This window comes from Lagenorhynchus albirostris, chromosome 4 (assembly GCF_949774975.1).
Source record: "Lagenorhynchus albirostris chromosome 4, mLagAlb1.1, whole genome shotgun sequence".
NCBI lineage: Eukaryota > Metazoa > Chordata > Mammalia > Artiodactyla > Delphinidae > Lagenorhynchus > Lagenorhynchus albirostris.
Window position 1 is genome coordinate 25,852,339 of NC_083098.1, and position 20,560 is coordinate 25,872,898.

A 20,560-nucleotide genomic window follows, 5' to 3' on the forward strand; every position below is an offset into this window, starting at 1 on the left:
TGTTAGTTTCACGTGTACAGCAAAGTGATTCAGTTATATATATATATATATACATATATCTATTCTTTTTCATATTCTTTTCCCATTTAGGTTATTACAGAATATAGAGTTCACTGTGCTATACAATAGGTCCTTGTTGTTTATCTACTTTATATATAGTAGTGTGTATCTGTTAATCCCAGACTCCTAATTTATCCCTCCCCTCACCTTACCCTTTGGTAACCATAAGTTTGTTTTCTAAGTCTGTGAGTCTGTTTCTGTTCACCTTTTCATAAATTTCTTTTCTACTTAAATCAACCAGAGTCAGTGTGTTTGGTTATTGTTTCCCAATATTTATTTTCCCCCTTTTCTTTTAGTAACAGAACCTCTTTCCAAAGTTCAGCTGGGCAAATGCCACAGGGATAGAGCTTAAACTTTCTAATTTACCTTATGGCCAGGCATGGCCATGTGACTAAATTGTCATCAGGGGAATGTAAACAGTAGTCATGTGTATAACTTCCACGTGACTTCTTCAAAAGGAACTTGCTTGCACTTCCCTTCCTCATTTTCCCTCTCCTTGTGGGCTGAATGTGTGTGGTACTGGGGAGTTGCCTTTGATTCAGTGAGTAAGAGCAACATTTGAGGACACGATAGGGCGGGTGGAGAGAAGGAACCACGTTCGCTGGGTGACTTCACAGAGCTCAGCCACCTGCCTACCTTAGATTGCTTGTATTCTTCTGGACTGTTACAGGACAAAGAAATAAACCTATATTGTTTGAGCCATTGTATTTTGAGGTCTCTTTTGAAAGCCACCAAGTCTATTAGAGTTTAGTATAACCTACCTAATGAAAACAAGCAGTTTCTTTCTCATAACCTGGACTAGTTTAGAGACAGAAACCAGGAGTAATTCCAGTACCTCAGGAAAGGAAAGAGGAAAGAATTCTGGGATGAATTGTCTGGAAAGTTGGGACTAAGGGCATTAAAATTCCAGCCACAGTATATAAGAATGAGAATTTGTTAGCCTATAGCGTGCACCAATGAAACAACCAAGTGTCGGGGATCCACATAGCCACTGTCATCGAATAGTACAGATGGGAAGAGGCACACAGGACTGCGGGGCAGGGTGGTTACTACTAATGATAGGAGTAGCTTAGATAAAGAAAATAACAAACAAATCACTAAATTCTAAGCTCAAATCACAGAAAAGAACAGGATCATGTATAACTATGATAATACAATCTCTTGCAAGGGGGTCAACACAGCTACAAACCAAATGCAATGGCTAAATCTGAAGTTAGCTTCGATCTGTTTTATTCTCAGCCTTGCCAGTTGAACATCAACACATAGGATCCGAGAATTGAAATGGGGAGATATGGGAGGATGCAGAGGCCTCAGACTATTATTTTGATCCCCCGAAGGCCACTGAGCCTCTGGAGGTCACCGAGGAACACACACCCATAGGTAACAGTGCATGAGGTGCTATGGAAATCAGCTGTTGGAAATTCTACTGAATTTTAACAAGGTAAAGGGAGAAAGGTCTCCATCAGTGTCTGGATGAGCACAACTCTCTGAAGAGGTTGTTCTTGCCTTTTTTGAAAACCCTGTAATAACCTTTCTGAGGATTTACTCTACAGGGAAATGTCAATTGTTTATTTCCACACTCTCAACATCCTTCATTGTCTACAGACCTATAATTAAAATGCCAGCATGCCTGTGGAGTGAAAGGGGAGCAATTACAAAGTCAAGTAGCAAAGGAAAAGTCTTTCTAGAACAAGAGGATAATTTTTTTTCCTATTTTATATTATCAAAAATATTTTTGGAATATGATTGGGGAACGGATTCTGGGGTGCTAGGTCAAGGAGGGGGAGAACATACATTTAAACCACAGATTTTTGTCTTTATCTTGGTGGGGGGTGGTTTTTCAGGGTTTCCTCTTGGTCCAACCTAAAGAGTTAATCAAATCAACCTAACATTCGTGAGGGAATTGCTGACTAATGATGAAATTAGATATTAGAAGCATAAAATGGTTTAGTTGTCCATGTAACTTTCTGGTTTGACTGGAGTAGAACATGGATCTTAGAAAGTACAGTGGATTATTGTAAACTCACTTAGGTGATGACTCTACAACTTCAACTCCAGATGTAGTCTCCTTAATGGAGGCAATTATTAGAACCCATGTGTCCAGGTACTACTTAGTTTATCTTTTTTCTCTGTCCCAGGGATTGGAAGACTTTTTCCGGATAGTATATATTATAGGCTTTGCAGATCATATGCTCTCTGTTGCAACTATTCAACTCTGCCATTGCAGCAAGGAAACATCCATAGACCATACATAAACAATTGGGCATGACTGTGTTCCAACAAAATTTTATTTACAAAACTAAGCCATAAGTGCCCCAGTAGCAATAAGCATATCTTATTGTGCCCAGATCTTGATTTCTGATACCATTCTCCAATAAAAGGAACTAGGGCTCCTTGGGAAAATGTCTGAAAAGACTGAGTCAAAAATATATAAGATGAGCCAAAAAGTAAGGAAGAGCTAAAAAAAATTACATTGATGGAGGTATGTCAAAGCGCCAACTGAAAGAGCTGCCAATGGCCAAAGTGGAACAAATTGAGCAAAAAAGTAAAGTATTTATAGTACTGGATTATAACCCAAAGGATATGGTAAATATCCATGAGCCCATATTGTTACAAATAAATGACTGAATAAATAGTAAACGGAGAGAAGAGGCAAATACCTCATGCAGGAGAATTCTAAATAAATTATGTAGATACTTGGTCCTAAAGAAGGAGGAGCATAAGTCCCAATTCTTTAAGTGTGGGCTGTGCACAGTGATTTCTTTCCAAAGAGTACATATGGAAGGGTGGAAAAGAGTAACTTTAGCGTAGAGAAACCTGACAAATATGGCTTCATAGGTGACTGAGGTCAACATTGACAGTTATAAATCAGGGTGATAATATGTACCCTTGATGTGATGTGATGAAAAGAGCCCTTTACATCTGTAATATTCTTTCCCAAATCCATCACCCCAGTCTCATCGTGAGAAGATCATCAAATTCCAAAAGAGAGACATTTTACAGTATTCCTGACCACTACTTCTTAAAACTGTCAAGGTCATCAAAACCAGGGAAAGTTTGAGAAACTGTCATAGCTATGAGCAGCCTAAGGAGATATGACAACTACATGTAATGTGGTATCCTGGACTGGATCCTGGCACAGAAAAAAGAACATTAGGTTAAAAAGAGGGCAGTCAATAAACTACAAACTTTAGTAATAGTGTATCAATGTTGGTTCATTGATGGGGAAGAATGTACCCTACTAATGTAAGATGTTAATAATAGGAGAAACCATGAGGAATTATATGGGAGCTTTCTGTACTATCTGCTCAATTTTTCTCTAAATCTAAAACTGTTCTAAAAAAATAAAGTCTGTTACGTAGAAAACAAATGTATGGTTACCAAAGGGGAAAGGAGGGCGAGGGATAAATTAGGAGTTTGGGATTAACAGATACAAACTACTGTATATAAAACAGATAAACAACAAAGACCTACTATATAGCACAGGGAACTATAGTCAATTCCTTGTAATAAACTATAACGGAAAATAATTTGAAGAGGAATAGATCTATAGCTATATAACTGAATCACTTTGCTGGACCACAGAAACTAACACAACATTGTAAATCAACTATACTTCAATAAAAAATTAAAAAATAAAGTCTGTTAATAAAATAAAAGAAGGTGACAAGCTGGATTTTACCTTCAGACTCTACTTTGCTGACTCCTGCTCTATGCCATTAAGCAGAGAAAACAGTCAAGTTTGCCTTCACCTGTCAGGAATAGTAGAACATCTTTACTGTTTTGCCTCAGGGTTATGTCAGTTTTCGGGGTCTACAAAACAATACAGTACACCAGTACCTTGACCATCCTATTATCCCATAGGATATCATCATGATCTACTAGATGGATGACATCTTGCCGGCACAGGTTGAAGAGGAGGAATTAAGAGGTAACCTAGATGCCTTAATAAGATACACGTCGGCCAAAGGGAAAGAAATACATACTCCAGGGACTTCCCTGGTGGCACAGTGGTTGAGACTGCATGCTCCCAACACAGGGGGTCCAGGTTCAATCCCTTGTCGGGGAACTAGATCCTACATGCATGCCGCAACTAAGAGTTCACATGCTGCAACTAAGGAGCCTCAACCAAGACCCGGAGCAACCAAATAACTAGATAAGTAAATATTAAAGAAAAATACATACTCCATAAAAATAGAGGAGGAGACCTACCACTTCAGTGAAGTTTCCAGGAGTCTTAGAGTCCAGGGCATATTGGAGTATCTTCTTTAAAGGGAATGACAGGTTGGAACACATGGTAGCACCTGTTTATTACAACAGGTACAATCTGGGGCTCTCTGAAATTTATTGCATTTGATTGGGTTGCCCTGAACGATTGACAAAGTGAGAATTGCTAGGATCTTATAGGATGCAAGGAATACGGAAAGTATCTCAGTTAACAAGGTTTATTGATAATTATAAGGAAAGTAAGAAAAACCAGAAAAAGTCAAAATAACCAAAGCTAAGCCCCTAGAGAACTAAAACATTATTGCTATCTAAGATGCACTGAAAGCTCTCATCATATGTCTACTGACTTAACAGTTATCCCGACTCACGATTCAGGTCTTCCACCCCACTTATTTTCTTTCCTAGAACTAATTCGCTATTTTGTCTTGGCTTCTGTTTCTGCTCCTGTAACTACTACAATTGAATAACTGTTTTTAATCTCCTCTATTTATCTCAAGATTTCTGTTTACTCAGATCTTCTACTACTACCCAGTTTTGCTTACTGCCTTCTTTTTGTGCATGTGTCTCTTGGCCTCTCCAGCCTGCTGACTCTCTCTGAATGCTTTGCATTTAATCTCTCAAAAAGTGTTTCTGGTGGGACCCTTAACTCCCATCCAATGCCCTTTTATGGCAGAGCTCTTGTGCTAGATTCTCTCATAGGCCCCTAGCCAATGAGATAGCCGACCAACACCCATCTCCGGTCCAATCAGCTTTGGCCATGGCTGTGATGTCACACAATACACACACGAACCCACTGACCTATGCAAGTGATCCTTCAGAAGAGGCCGTTACTGTGACAGGCACGCTAAAGATTCTCAGAATGAGGATATTTTAACTAGGAGGCACTTTCCCTGGCCTGTCCAGACAATTTACTTTGCCATTTTGATTAAGGAAGCCCCCAATCTTTAACACATTAAAGAATTAAGGGAGGCTTCCCTGGTGGCGCAGTGGTTGAGAGTCCGCCTGCCGATGTAGGGGACACGGGTTCATGCCCCGGTCCGGGAAGATCCCACATGCCGCGGAGCGGCTGGGCCCGTGAGCCATGGCCGTGAGCCTCCAATTTGACTGGAGCCTGTGCTCCGCAACGGGAGAGGCCACAACAGTGAGAGGCCCGCGTACAGCAAAAAAGAATTAAGGGAAAAAAATTAAACTCTTACTTATTTCAAGTTGGCAGATGAGTTAGAAAGTTTTGATTGAGAGGAAGATACTTTGAGGGAATTCCCTGGCGATCCAGTGGTGAGGACTCTGCGCTTTCACTGCCAAGGGCTCGGATTCAATGCCTGGTTGGGGAACTAAGATCCCACAAGCCACGCGATGGGGCAGAAGGAGAGAGAGGAAGGTACTTTGGGAGACCACCAGTCATTATAGCATACTTCCTGTCCCCTTTTCTCTGCGTATCTGTGGAAGGTTTTCGTCCCAGTGGGTAGTCTTGGTTTATGATGGGAAAATGAGTAGGGCTGTGGAGAAAAGGAACATAGTAGCTCCAAACCCCACATGTAAGTCCGGTGGCTGCCATACTGTTATAGAATGCTATACAGTTAGAGCTCAGTGTTAGTTAGTCCTTGCCTGTGTTGGGTCCTGTGTCCAATGATCAGCTACTTGCTTTTCTTTTTTTTTTGCCTTGAAAATTAACCTGATCTTTGTTTTTCGTTTTTGTTTTTGTTTTTTTGCGGTACGCAGGCCTCTCACTGTTGTGGCCTCTCCCGTTGCGGAGCACAGGCTCCGGACGTGCAGGCTCAGCGGCCATGGCTCATGGGCCCAGCCACTCCGCGGCACGTGGGATCTTCCCTGACCGGGGCACGAACCCGTGTCCCCTGCATCGGCAGGCGGACTCTCAACCACTGCGCCACCAGGGAAGCCCGAAAATTAACCTGCTCTTGATGACTGTGTTCTTGCTTATGGAAACCTGCTCATGCAAACCCTTGGCACAGCTGGTTTGATTTCTGTGTACTAGCACTCAATCTCCTCGCCTCCTCAGCCTCTCTGCAGTACACAGCCTCCAGAGCTCTGCAAGGTGTGAGTGATGAAAGTGCATCACTGAGATTCTGCCTCTGGCTGCCTGTCACAGGCGCTGCCATCAACCCCTGGATTCATCCCTCTTGAATTCTGTGAAACTCTCTCCTTAGTCATTCAATGTGAAAAGAAGAAAAACTCTCTTTTCCTGATCTATTTTTTTTTTAAGAAAAAATTAGTTTTACCAATATTTCCCATTATACCTACAAATATTCCTTCCCTGTCATGGTCTAGTTCTTGTCATTTCGTATTAACGTTAAGAGAACATTGAATGGAATCTTCTTTCAATCACCACTCCCATTAGCACTTATTTTAATATTTGCAACTTTGAAACTAAAGATCTATAAAATTTTAAATATAAACTCCCTAGACACGAGGTTCTCAAACAATCATGAGTGACTGAATTTAGTGTTGGACTTATAATCCAGAGAGAGAAATACTGGGTGAAGAATACCTCAGAGACTCAGAAATCATATCCTGCAAAAGCAATCATGTTTTATTCGTTTCAAATCAAACTAGCATCATAACAGGATTAATTCAAGTTATTATCTAAGAAGATATCAGCCTATGCACTGTACATAGCTTCAACACCCAGTTTCATTTTGCTGTAAGAAACTATAAATTTTACTGGACAAGCACACAAAAAACCTGTCATATTATTCTTCACCCCTAGAAGCGGGTCATAGAACAGCAAAGTAATGCCACTAACAAGAAGCAGTTTTCTGTAGTAGACAGCAATTCTCCCCCTGCCATGGATTTATCTTACTATTGACAGTAAATTTGGCTGGCATTGACCAGAACTGGTGCTTCCTCCAGCCCCATACCAGAACTTGAGCATGAGATAAGCTTACGCCACGTTCAATGTCAGTCACGTATTTCCCCCACTCAAAGTCACATCCGTCTTCTGATCTAAATGATTAAGGAGGATGTTTAAAAGCAGATATTCTACACTTGGTTACAGAGTGGTCAGTAAGTAATATTTTGCAATGCCAATACTTGTAAGAGGAAACAGCAACTACTTTAATATGATTAAAGATAGCAGTATTCACTACAACAAATGAGACCTACCATTGGCCACCAGACATTTCTCTGTGGCTGGCTAACTCTCTATTTACTTTGGTCAGGAAAATGCCAGGTCAATTAGCACAGGAATTCGCTAGGCTCACAAATGACCCTGTGAGGAGTTGGTATTCTATTTTCCTAGTTCTGTCATTTCTGTTGCCTTTTTAAGATATATTGTATGATAAAGCTTAACGCAACTCTCATTTTTTAAAAGTCACTTGAGGGATGAGATAGCATGAGGTATATTGGGGAGGTATACAGAGGCAGTAATCAATAAAGTTTGCATGAGTAATTGGGCTCAGGGTACGCAAATCAGCAGGGAGAGGGATGTGCCCCTCAGTGAGCAAGTGCTTGGTTGAAAGCTGCTGAGGTGGGTAACCTACTTGGGGTCAGTGGAGGGACTGATGAAGAAGAGACAGCTCCAGAAAAAATGATACCTACCTCCCAACAATATCCATTCCCCCTTTATAGAGCTAGTAGGAAGTTTAAAGACAAAAGGGGTAAAAAAAAGGAGTCCATATCTACAATAAGTATGAAGAGATACACAAAACAAAAAGATGTAAAATACAATGACAAAGACATTAAATGTTGTGGGCATGGGAGTAAAAATGCAGGGTTGTTAGAATGTGTTTGAACTTAAGAGACCACCAACTTAAAATAATCATATATGATACCAAAATCAGACAAGGACACCTTCAAAAAAGAAAAGTACAAGCCAACATCACTGATAAGCATAGATGCAAAAATCTTTGACAAAATATTAGCAAATCAATTTCAACAATATATTTCAAGGATCATACAACATGCTCAAGTGGGATTAATCCTAGGGATGCAAGGATGGTTCAATAACCACAAATCAATCAATGTGATACACCACATTAGCAAATTGAAGAATAAAAATCATATTATCATCTCAGTAGGTGTAGAAAAACCTTTTGACAAAATTCAATATTCATGTATGATAAAAACTCTCAACAAAATGGGTACAGAGGGAACATCTCAACATAATAAAGTTCATATATGACAAACCTACAGCTCATATCACAGTCAATGGTTAAAAGTGGAAAGCATTTCCTCTAAGATCAAGAACAACCCAAGGATGATCACTCCTGCTAATTTTATTCAACATAGTATCAGAAGTCCTAGCCATAGCAATCAGACAAGAAAAAGAAATAAAAGGAATCCAAATTGGAAAGGAAAAAGTAAAACTGTCACAGTTGCAGATGACAGTATACTATATATAGAAAAATCCTAAAAATGTCACCAAAAAACTATTGGAACTAATAAATGAATTTAGTAAAGTTACAGGATACAAAATTAATATAGAGAAATATGTTGCATTTCTATACACTAACAATAAACTATCAGAAAGAGAAATTTAAAAAGATTCCATTTATAATTGCATCAAAAAGAATAAAATACCTAGAAATAAATCTAATCAATAAGGTAAAACATCTGTACTAGGAAAACTATAAGATGATGATGAAATTAAAGATGACACAAACAAATAGAAAGATACACCATGCTCATGGATTGAAAGAATTAATATTGTTAAAATGATGATACTGGGCTTCCCTGGTGGCGCAGTGGTTGAGAGTCCGCCTGCCGATGCAGGGAACATGGGTTCGTGCCCCGGTCCGGGAAGATCCCACATGCCGTGGAGCGGCTGGGCCTGTGAGCCATGGCCGCTGAGCCTGCATGTCCAGAGCCTGTGCTCCACAACAGGAGAGGCCACAACAGTGAGAGGCCCGCATACCACAAAAAAAAAAAAAATGATGATACTCCCCACGGCAATCTACAGATTCAATGCAATCCCTATCAAAATACCAATGGCATTTTTCACAGAACTAGAATAATTCTAAAATTTGTATGGAAACACAGAAGGCCCTGAATAGCCAAAACAATCTTGAGAACAAACAACAAATCTGGAGGTATCATGTTCCCTGATTTCAAACTATACTGCGAAGCTATAGTAATCAAAACAGTATAGTACTGGAACAAAAATAGACACAGAGATCAATGGAACAAAATAGAGCCCAGAAATGAATGTACATTTATATGGACAATTAATCTATGACAAAGGAGGCAAGAATATATTGATACAATGTGGAAAAGACAGCGTCTTTAATAAATGGTGTTGTGACAACTGAACAGCTACATGCAAAAGAATCAAACTAGACTACTTTCTTATGCCATATACAAAAATAAACTCAAAATGGATTAAAGACTTAAATATAAGATCTGAGACCATAAAACTCCTAGAAGAAAACATAGGCACTTTTCAGGAAAAAAATCATGCTCTTTGACATCAGTCTTAGCAATATTTTTTGTATATGTCTCCTCATGAAAGGGAAACAAATGCAAAAATAAACAAATGGGACCATATCAAGCTAAAAAGCTTTTGTACAACAAAGGAAATTCAACAAAACAAAAAGGTAGCCTACTGAATGGGAGAAGGTATTTGCAAATGATATATCAGAAAATGGGCTAATATACAAAATATACAAAGAACTCATACAACTCAACATCAAGAAACAAACAACCCAATTTAAAGGTGGGCAGAGGACCTGAATAGACATTTTTCCAAAGAAGACATAGAGATAGATGGCCAATAGAGACATGAAAAGATGCCCAACATCACTAATCATCAGGGAAATGAAAATCAAGCCCACAGTGAGATATCATCTCACAACTGTCTGAGTGGCTGTTATCAAAAAGAACAAATAACAAGTGTTAGTGAGGCTGTGGAGAAAAGGAAACACTCATGCACTATTGGTGGGAATTCAAATTGGTACAGCCACTATAAAAAACAGTATAGCGTTTCCTCAAAATAATTAAAAATAGAACTGCTATATGATACAGCAATTCCACTCCTGGGTATTTTTCCAAAGAAAATGAAAACAGTAATTTGGAAAGATATATGCATCCCTATATTGATTGCAGCATTATTTATAATAGCCAAGATATGGAAGCAATCTAAAGTATCCATCAATAGATGAATGGATAAAGAAGATGTAACATATATATTTATATAGTTTTATATAATGGAATATTACTCAGCCATAAAAAGGAACGAAATTTGCAACAACATTTGAAACTTTTTTTTCAAAGTGTCAACCTTGTTTATAATTCCTTAAACATTTTATAAGTCTTAATATCTGCCTTAACCTTTTTTTAAAAAGAGAAAAAGTAAAAATCTTCCCTTCGATTTGCAGTCTCTTTTTCCCAAGACAGAAATAACCAGCATATAAGTGCACTTTTAACACTGTAGAAATAAAAATGAAATCATCTGAACTAATGTCCTAGTACCTAATATTTCCTTCCATTTGCAATATCAATGGACCTAGAGGATATTATGCTAAGTGAAATAAGTCACATAGAGAAAGACAAATACTGCATGATTTCACTTATATGTAGAATCTAAAAAATAAAACAAATGGACAAACAATAAAACAGAAACAGACTCATATCAGAGAATAAACTGGTGGTTGCCAGAGGAGCGGTTGGTGGTTGATGAGTAAAATAGGGGAGGGAGATTAAAGAGGTACAAACTTCCCTTTATAAAATAAATAAGTCACAGGGATGTAATGTACAGCATAGGGAATAGAGTCAATAATATTGTAATAACTTTATGGTGACAGATGGTAACTAGACATCATATTGATGATTTTGTAATGTGCAACAAAATGGAATCACTATGTTGTACACCTGAAACTAATATAATATTGTAAGAAAGAAAAAAATATGCTCTGAACAATTAGAAAAACCAATACCCACCCCTAGTTTTATATTATCTTGTCTACTGGAGAATTTTCCCAAAAGTATGCCACCATTGGCTACTCTCATTACCTGATTGATGAAGGCTGGAACCAAATCCATTGAATCTGTCTCACATAGCACTTATGAGGCTACTATGAAGCTACCACAATTAAGGCTATTAACAGGATTCCAAGCAGCAGGATGAGGGCAACCTACAGTGCTGACTTCAGCCACGCTGCCCAGAGTGCCGGGCCAAGCAGCTTAACAAATCTCGTAAACCATCAAGGTCTACCTTAGAAAGCCAGGTGTCTTTCTCCTTAAGTTTCAGCATTGACCTTTCCACTTGGCCCTGGCATTACTCCAGGTACAGCAGAATGTATTAGTGATTGCACAGATTTCTCTTTGGCCCATGAGGAGGAAGTTTACGGCAATTCTATCATCCATAACAGGTCTGACCTACATGCCTTCCAGGGCCTGGGTGGTGTCATTGACAATTTCAGCTAAAGTAAAGGACAAATTTTATACTACCTTTTCTAATTGGATCACTTCCGTCTCCTATCATAGAGATTATTGCCTGCATAGTGTGCATAAATAAGGAGGGACATCTGAGAAGCAAGCTCATGTAACCAAGCCTAGCCTTGTTTTGGACAGGACTCTGCAGCCATCTGAAGGCATTATGATCCACTTACGATACTGAGAATTAAATCCCGTTAAACCAGCACTCCTGTGAGGTGCTCTAGCTGAAAATGGCAGGGATGTATGTCGCCTGCATTTTAATAAGAGGACTTAAAGTGTTGGATCCTCAGTTCTCAACCAGGAATGGTTTCACTACCACCCCTCACTCTCCTCACCCTACCCGGGACATCTGCCGATGTCTGGAGACACTTCTGGTTGTCACACTGGGGACCGGGGGAGTTGCTCCTGGCATCCAGTGATTACAGACCAGGGTTGCTTCTAAAGGACAGCCCTCTCACACAAAGCCTTAGATAAAAAGGGAATTTCACCGACAGTGTCTGGGCAAAAAATACCCTTTGAAAAACACACAGACACGTGTTGTGTCACCACCTCTTCTTCAAATCATGCAAGTGTGGGAGTTTCTGGAAGGAACGATGGAATCCTAGAGGGACCCGGAGCAGTCTGACTAAGGGGCTGGTCACCTTGGGGTGCTTGCAGTACAGTCAGCACCTTGCTTAGTCAGGTCACCCCAAAATATAGTGTTTCCTTAAACACTTGAAGGTCTCTTGAGAGGCCCCAGCCCCCCAAAGTGCAAGTCATTGTATTTTGGGAATACGATGCTTGGGAAGCTAGTTAACGTCTGACTTCCACACAAAAAGTACAGTCCTGAGGATGGACATGGTACGCTGGAAAGAAAGTTTTGTTTACAATTGTTGGGGACCCCCAAAGGGGACCTACATCAGTTGGGGGCACAGGCTGATAATGTTTCTAATGTGGACTTCTAGCCAATTGGTAAATCTTAGAGGCCCCAGTTCAGTTCAAATAACTGAGTCTAATCCTTGTTTTTAGAGGAAAGACATCTACATATGTATCTATTATCTCTATCTATAGATACATAGACACATGATGTTGAAGAATTATCCATCTACCCTTGTTTTGTTAAGAATCTTGTTTGGCCCAGAATATATTTGAACTTGATCAATTGTTTTGAGCATCTGTAGAGATAATCATATGGTCTTTCTCCTTATATGTAGTAATATGGGAAATTACATTAAAGATTTCTAACTATTAGGGTATTCTTACGTTCTTAAAACAAACCCCATTTAGTCGTGTATCATAATTTCAGTGTGTTGTTGTATTCTGTTTGTTAATATTTTATTTAGGATATTTTAATTGATGTTGATAAGTGAATTTGGTCTGTAGTTTTCTTTTATGTGCGATCTTTGTTAAACTTTCTATGTTATGCTCACTTCATTTAAGAAACATGATCTGCATATAGTATTTGGAATTTATTAAGGTTTACTTCATGGCCTGCTACATAATAAAGTTTAAAAAATATTCATCAGGGATTTGGAAAGATTGTGTAATTTTGTGTATTGGATAGCTTGTTAATTGTGTGTGGTTTAAATTCTCTATAACATTCCCCTCTCTGCCTCTGACCTCTGTCCCCTTTTTTTTAAGATAGTCAATGTCAACAGTTTCTGGTGCATAGTTCCAGAAAAAAACAATTATGTATTTAATATCATATATGTGAATACGCTTTTTAAATATAAACAATTAACTTGTTTTATAACCTATATTATTTTAATTTAATATAACTTGGAGATGTATTTTTAGCCAGACATATAGATAGACCTCATTGTTAATAGTTCTTTCTTTTTTATTTTAAAGAATAAATAAAATAGTCTCTTCTTCCCATGTAGTTAGATTTATTTTAGATGTATTTTGTTCTTAACATCTAGTTTCCTTGCATAATGATCAGAGAATGTGGCTGTATAGAATATTTGGAGTTTATTGAGATTTTCTTCATGGTCTGATACATAATAAAATTTTTAAATGTTCCATCGGGACTTGGAAAGAATGTACAGTTTTTGTATCTTGCCTGACTTATTAATTGTTTGTGATTCAAATTCTCTATAATGTTATGGAGTTTGACTACTTGACCTGCCAAGTCCTGGAGGTATGATTCTCCCATTATGACTGTGGTTTTGACAATTCTCCTTGCATGTCTAACCTTTTGGTTTTTATATATATTTTGATTACTGTTGTTTAGAATAAAATAGTTCTTGGCTCTTTTATCATTTTTGTGGATTGTATTTTTAAGTCAATATAAAATATCTCCCATTGCATTAATGATTTCTGCATTAAAATATATTTTTCTGACAAATATATTTTTACATGCCATTTAGTTTACATTTGGCTGACATATATATTTGTCTGCTTTTTATGTCCAACCAGTTACAGTTTGCTTTATGTATGTTTCATGAAAATAGCACATAGCTGGGTCTAACAGCTATAAGAAGTCTATAGGGTGTGTAATGAAATTTTTTGGCATCTCCCAGACCCAGATCTAAACCTTGACTCCACCATTTACTGGTCATGTGACCTCATAGAAGTTATTTAACTTCTCCAAGACTCAGTTTCCTCATCTGTGAATTGGGACACTACATTCTTAGTAGTTAGTACTTTGTGTGGTAATAAAAAGGCAATTCAAATGAGGTTACATGCAAAGGAAATTTTCTGTGGTGTCTCATAAGAAGCAATAAAAACCAAAACATGAGGAAGGACGGGGTTACCCCTGCCCATCATTTATTCCTTTTCTACAACAGTGTCTCCTCATGCCCTTGTTATTTCCAACCAGAGACCCTGTTTATTCATAAACTTTAGCTCACACTGCATTTTGTTTATTGTCTGCCTTGGTGTTACAATGTAAGTCTGATGAGGGCAGCAAACCCATTGGTCTCCTTCGCTACCCTACTATGTGCCACACACTATCTCACCAGTGTGTGGCACTTAGTAAGTATGCAATTAAACATATTTGTAAAATGAAAACAAATGAACTGAATTGGGCCAACATGGTGGAGGGTAGAGAGGGAGAGTTATGGGTTGAATTGCATCCCTACAAAAAGATGTGTTGGAATATTAATGACCAGTACCTCAGAATGTGACCTTATTTAGTGACAGGTTGTTTGCAGATGTAGCAAGTAAAGATGAGGTGGGCCCTAATCCGATATGACTGGTGTCCTTATAAAATGGGAAAATTTGGACACAAACACAAACATGCACAGAGGACTATGTGACCAGATACAAGGAGAACTCCAGGTAAAAATTATGCTGCCACAAGCCAGAGCTGGAAGAGGCAAGGAAACATCCTTCCCCTGCAGATTTCAGAGGAAGCGTGGCCTTGTAAATAGCTTGATTTGCGGCTTCTAGACGACAGAACCGTGAGACAGTACATTTACTTTGTTCTACGGTACCTAGTTTGTGGTACTTTGTTTCAGCAGCCCTAGGAAACTAACACAAGTGGGTCTCAGGTACCAAAGACTCACTCACCCCCAGCATCCCAGATGGTACATGGTTACAAGGTATTCACAGACCCCACTAGCTGGTGGCCTGGGCTGCTCCTGAGTCAAGACAGGATCAGGAAATGCATGCATGAAACTGCAGGTAACAGACACTGGTGAATCCAACGGGCTGTGCCTGGAAAACGCCATGCCTGACCACTGACCACCGAGTTCAGCAGCACGGAGAACGGTCCCTTTGGGGAAAAAGAACTTGTTTCTGACTCAGCACAGAGTTGGCTGCTGAGTGTCTGAGAAATCAGGATTGTGACGGAAAACACTCAAACCTGAATGCGTATTCAATCACACACCACCCCTGTTTGAGAAGTAGAAATCAGGAAAGGAAAAGCCAGCCAGTACACTACTCTGAGCAGCATTTGCAACATCAGAGATAATTGTGGAATTAGGATTTTTCAAGGTTATTTAGGCAGAATAAATTAAACAGATCACTCGAGGAAAACTGAGGAGGAAAATGACCTGCTTCCCCACCTCTGACCTTTAATTAGCCATGAAAAAGACAATGCTTGAAAAATTCCTGTGTCTTTCCCACCAAACTGGAACGTTTCAAAGTGCCTCATGAACGGTGCTTTTTGTGTGGAAAGATTCTCAGTGACAGTCAGTTTATTTTTATTTATTTATTGGCCGCACCTGGAGGCATGCGGCATCTTAGTTTCCCGACCAGGGATTGAACCCATGCCCCCTGCAGTGGAAGCGCAGAGTTCTAATCACTGGACCACCACGGAATTCCCGATAGCCATTTTAGAAAGTTGATTGGACTGACCAAAATTAATGAGATTTGAATCCCAGATAAGGAAATATCCACATGTATAAGACATTCTAATAAGCACCACTGGATTATGGACACATGTTTCTATGCAAGAAGCTTAGAATACACCCACCATTAGAAGACAAATCATTAAATTCAAATGATTTTGCTTACCTTTCAATAAATGCAGTTCAAGTCTGTTCTTTCAGTACCATCTCCAAGTATAATCTCCAAAAATATTCCAAAGGGTTTTCTTTTAGATTTTGTTTCTGAATTCAAAGCTTTCCATTGGTTTCAAGTGAATAATCAGGGTCTTTCGATAAAAGTCAAATAAACTTAGTTTCGATAATTTTAATTTAGCTGAGACTAAGAAGCTTTTGGTTTCATTCCCATCACCCTATCCTGATTTTGTTATTTTTAGGTTGACTTTTTAAAATGCTATACAAAAAAAAAAAAAAAAAAAAAAGTAGGGAAAGCTAAAAGTGAGTTAAGAGGAATAAATTAGGAGGTTGGGATTAGCAGATACATGCTACTATACATAAAATAGATAAACAACAAGGACCTACTGTATAGCACAGGGAACTATACTCAATATTTTGTAATAACCTATAATGGGAAAGAATCTGAAAAAGAAAATATATATCTATGTATAACTGAATCACTTTGCTGTGCACCTGAAACTAATAGGACACTGTAAATCAACTATACTTCAATAAAATAAAATAAATTAAAAAAAACCCAACTCATTACTCACTTAGCATGGAGAATGCATACATTCAAAAAAACATGAGTTACGTATGATCACACTTATTTTGACCAATATGTAATTCTTCATCTTAACTTTATGATTGAAATATTAGAAAAACATGAACACTTTTACAATCAGAAGGGGAGATATGATGTAAAGTTGGGTCTGAGCAATGGCTTCCTCTCTTCCTACTCTGTGAAGGAATCCAATTCTTTTTTTTTTTTTTTTTTTTTTTGCGGTACGCGGGCCTCTCACTGTTGTGGCCTCTCCCGCTGCAGAGTACAGGCTCTGGACGCGCAGGCTCAGCGGCCATGGCTCACGGGCCCAGCCGCTCCGCAGCATGTGGGATCTTCCCGGACCGGGGCACGAACCCGCGTCCCCTGCATCGGCAGGCGGACTCTCAACCACTGCGCCACCAGGGAAGCCCAGGAATCCAATTCTTAATGAAGTAGAGTCAGTTCAAAAGCTGAAGGAGGCTGACCTGAACTGATGGGCCCGTATCCTGGTTCGTTGTCAATGAATTCAAATAATGATGCAACAATTCAAAGAGTGCATTTTAAAAGTTTTCAGACAGGTACTTTCTTGAAGTTTAATCAAAGCTCTATATTTGACTTTGTATGTTATCTGGGACATATAGCTACATTGAGGTACAAATTTCATCTCTGCCAGTTATCTGTGTAGTTGTCACCTAGGTCCTGCATCTGATGACCCAGCATCTCTGTTATTAAGTGTTGGAGCCCCTCACCTTAATTTTCTCCTAGACTGTTTATCACCAGGTAATTTGAAGAAGGTCACTGCCCGCAGTAGAGGGAAACAGGGGTAATCTGTGCTAATGTACCTTTAGAATACTTCCCAAAGTCTTCCTTATTCTAATATTGTCAAGTTTCTCCACCAAAATTGGGTTGTTACTGAGCTGCCTTTCCATTGGAGGAAGACTGTATATCTGTACCAAATATGCAATTAACAAGAGGGCGGCGTTGATAGCTACGCTCTTGATGGCTGGTCTGCTGGGCCTACTTGCTGAGGAGACGGTTGATCCCATACGGCAGCTGGGGCTGATATCAAGGACAAGCAGGAAGAGCCATTCCCCTGGTAGGAGGCAGTTATCTGCATCCACCCTCAGCGGTCCTCACTGTGATTAACCCAGAAACCCTCCGTGCAGTGGCTTTGATTTCCCTGTATCTGCTCAAAGTACTCAGCTAGCAAGTTATTCTAATCAAGGAACTGCTGCTTGCATCAAAAAACCTTGCACCCCAGCAGGCGGATAATAGTTATATGTTCTGAAAGTCAATAACCTTGACCCGTCCTACTCCTCAGGCTCATAGCCTCCTTGTGTTTTCAGTTACTTGGGGCATTTAAAAATTACTCCAACTCTGGGCTGCAGCAGTCATACTGATACCATCTTCTCCTTCTCCCTGGCACAGGAACTCAGCACAACTGACTGTTTGGATATTTCTGGCCTGAACTCTTTCTCCTACCCTGCTCTGCGGTGCGTACTGGTTCTCTGACATGTCTGCACTCATACCCATCAATTAGTATGGCAGGATGCCCACTTCTACTAGGTATGGAGCCAATTTCAACAAGGCGATGTGCCAATCCCATCCTGGCTCAGACAGGGACTGAAGCAAGTGACACAACATGTCCATGGAGATCCTTGCTGGTGGACAGAGCTGCCAAAGTGGGACCTTGTGTTTCTCTCCAGGGAACTGTCACCGTGGAAATCTTTAATCACTGTGCATCATTTCTATGCTATCCTTTCTCTTGTTAGAAAAGAAATCTGCATTATCGGGTACTGCGGATCCAAGACTCTGAGAAATTCTCTTGTACAACCAGAAGATAGAAACGTGGGTATTACCAAGCATGGAAGGTCACAATAAGAAGTGTGGGGTCATCCTTCCTCCCCAAAGCTGAGAACTGCCCTGACAGACAGGAAAGCATGATCACAGACAGACAGCAAAGCCCTCTGTGTGCTGCTGTTGGGACCTAGAAAAGGTGACTCTGGTGGTGCTAGAGAAGAGAGAAACACTACTGTAAAAGTACTGTAGAGTTGCCCTTTCCCAAGAAGTTCTCCCTTCTGGCTCATGAAGAAAGGCCTCAAATGAATTAAGATGCTAAAAGAGCAGAAGGAACAGGTAGAATATAGGAGTAGGATGATCAAGATAACCTCTCATTAGTTTAGGGGCTTCCCTGGTGGCGCAGTGGTTGAGAGTCCGTCCGCCGATGCAGGGGACGCGGGTTCGTGCCCCGGTCCGGGAAGATCCCACATGCCGCGGAGCGGCTGGGCCCGTGAGCCATGGCCGCTGAGCCTGCGCGTCCGGAGCCTGTGCTCCGCAACGGGAGAGGCCGCAACAGTGAGAGGCCCGCGTACCGCAAAAAAAAAAAAAAAAAAAAAAAGATAACCTCTCATTAGTTTAAATAATGTACAAAGAAAAAAAAATCTGTGAAGCTTTGTTCTGACTGCCCCCCACCCCCCTACAAAAACATAAAAAAGCCTGTCCATGTAAGAAGTGTCCTCAAGGTGGAATGAACTTTTTTAGTAGTGAGTCCAGTTCAGGTAAGTGGCCTGGAGCCATCTGCATGCAGGAAAACAAGGGTAATAATATTAACAGTGTTTTCTGTTTTAGTGAAGAGGTTTGCTGTATGAATTTTTTATTTAACTCTGTTTTCCCATTGTTTCCTGAAGTAAATGTACAATTGCTTTTTTTTAACAAGGAAAAAATACAAAAATAAAATACTGACTTCAGAAAAATAAGACGGCAAGGTATAAAAATGAGACAAACTATTGTCAAAGGAATTTGGGAGAAAGGAGCAAAGGTCACTAGGCATTTTCAGCAAGTAAAAGCATTCAAATAAAAGGAAGATTGGCAAAGAGGAGGAATCACTAATGAAATGCAAGAAGACTTCCCAGAGCTTGTGCCTTGCAGTCTGTCATAGAGTAGACATAATGGAGCCCTCGTTCACAGAGATGAATGAAAATCGGGGACTTGTGGTCACTAACCGGGCTCAGGAATGTTTCCAGTTATACTTAGTAAATATTTGCCAATGCAAACCTTGTGCGTCGGGAGCTGTCTGCGCCTCAACTCTGGGTGCTGCTGCTACCGCAGGCTTCTGATGCCCCGAGTGGGCTGTGCTCTGGGTCCCTGAGTCAGTGGTGTGCTGGAACCATGTAGACGGACAACAGCTGGTGGTGACATACTCAGGAATTTTGCCTGTCGTCATCAAACACAGGCATTATTAAAATCTAAACTACATAAACTTGCAATTAAATAAATTATATTAAAAACAAAAACAATACATTCTCAAAACTCATCAGTTCCTAATTATTTTACTATGATCGTAACGTTTACCTGACTCTATCGAATCTGTAGAGTGAAATTATTATGTGAGGAGGGGTTACTGTCTATCTTCTCCCACCTCCATGTTTGATGACATCACATTGGCAGCTTGAAATTGGCCATGGTGGGAATGTTTACACCGTGAAAATCAGCAAGTTCTACACATTGGGACTTTTATTTTTTTATTTTCTAGAGAGCTGATTGTTCAAATGTATTGGCACACCACTGCTTGAAATCCACAAAAGCCAGACTTCCGTGTTCTGTAATCAAGTGACCAGCCTCCTTCACACCACCTTCTATGTGCTTTGGCTGTCTTTTCCCAAAGCTGAGGTTTGCTTTGAATTTCCAGAGCCCCAAAAAGGTGGTGAAAAAGGTTCTTTTAGTCTTTTTTCTCTCCCAAGGACTCAGGCATCCATGTGATGTTGGGTGGGACGTGAGGGGGAAATGACACCACAGTGTCCTCGGAGCTCCCTTCCTCGGAACCCGAGGGCCACCCAGTGTGTTGTCTCCTCTCTTAGAACCATCTTCCCCAGGA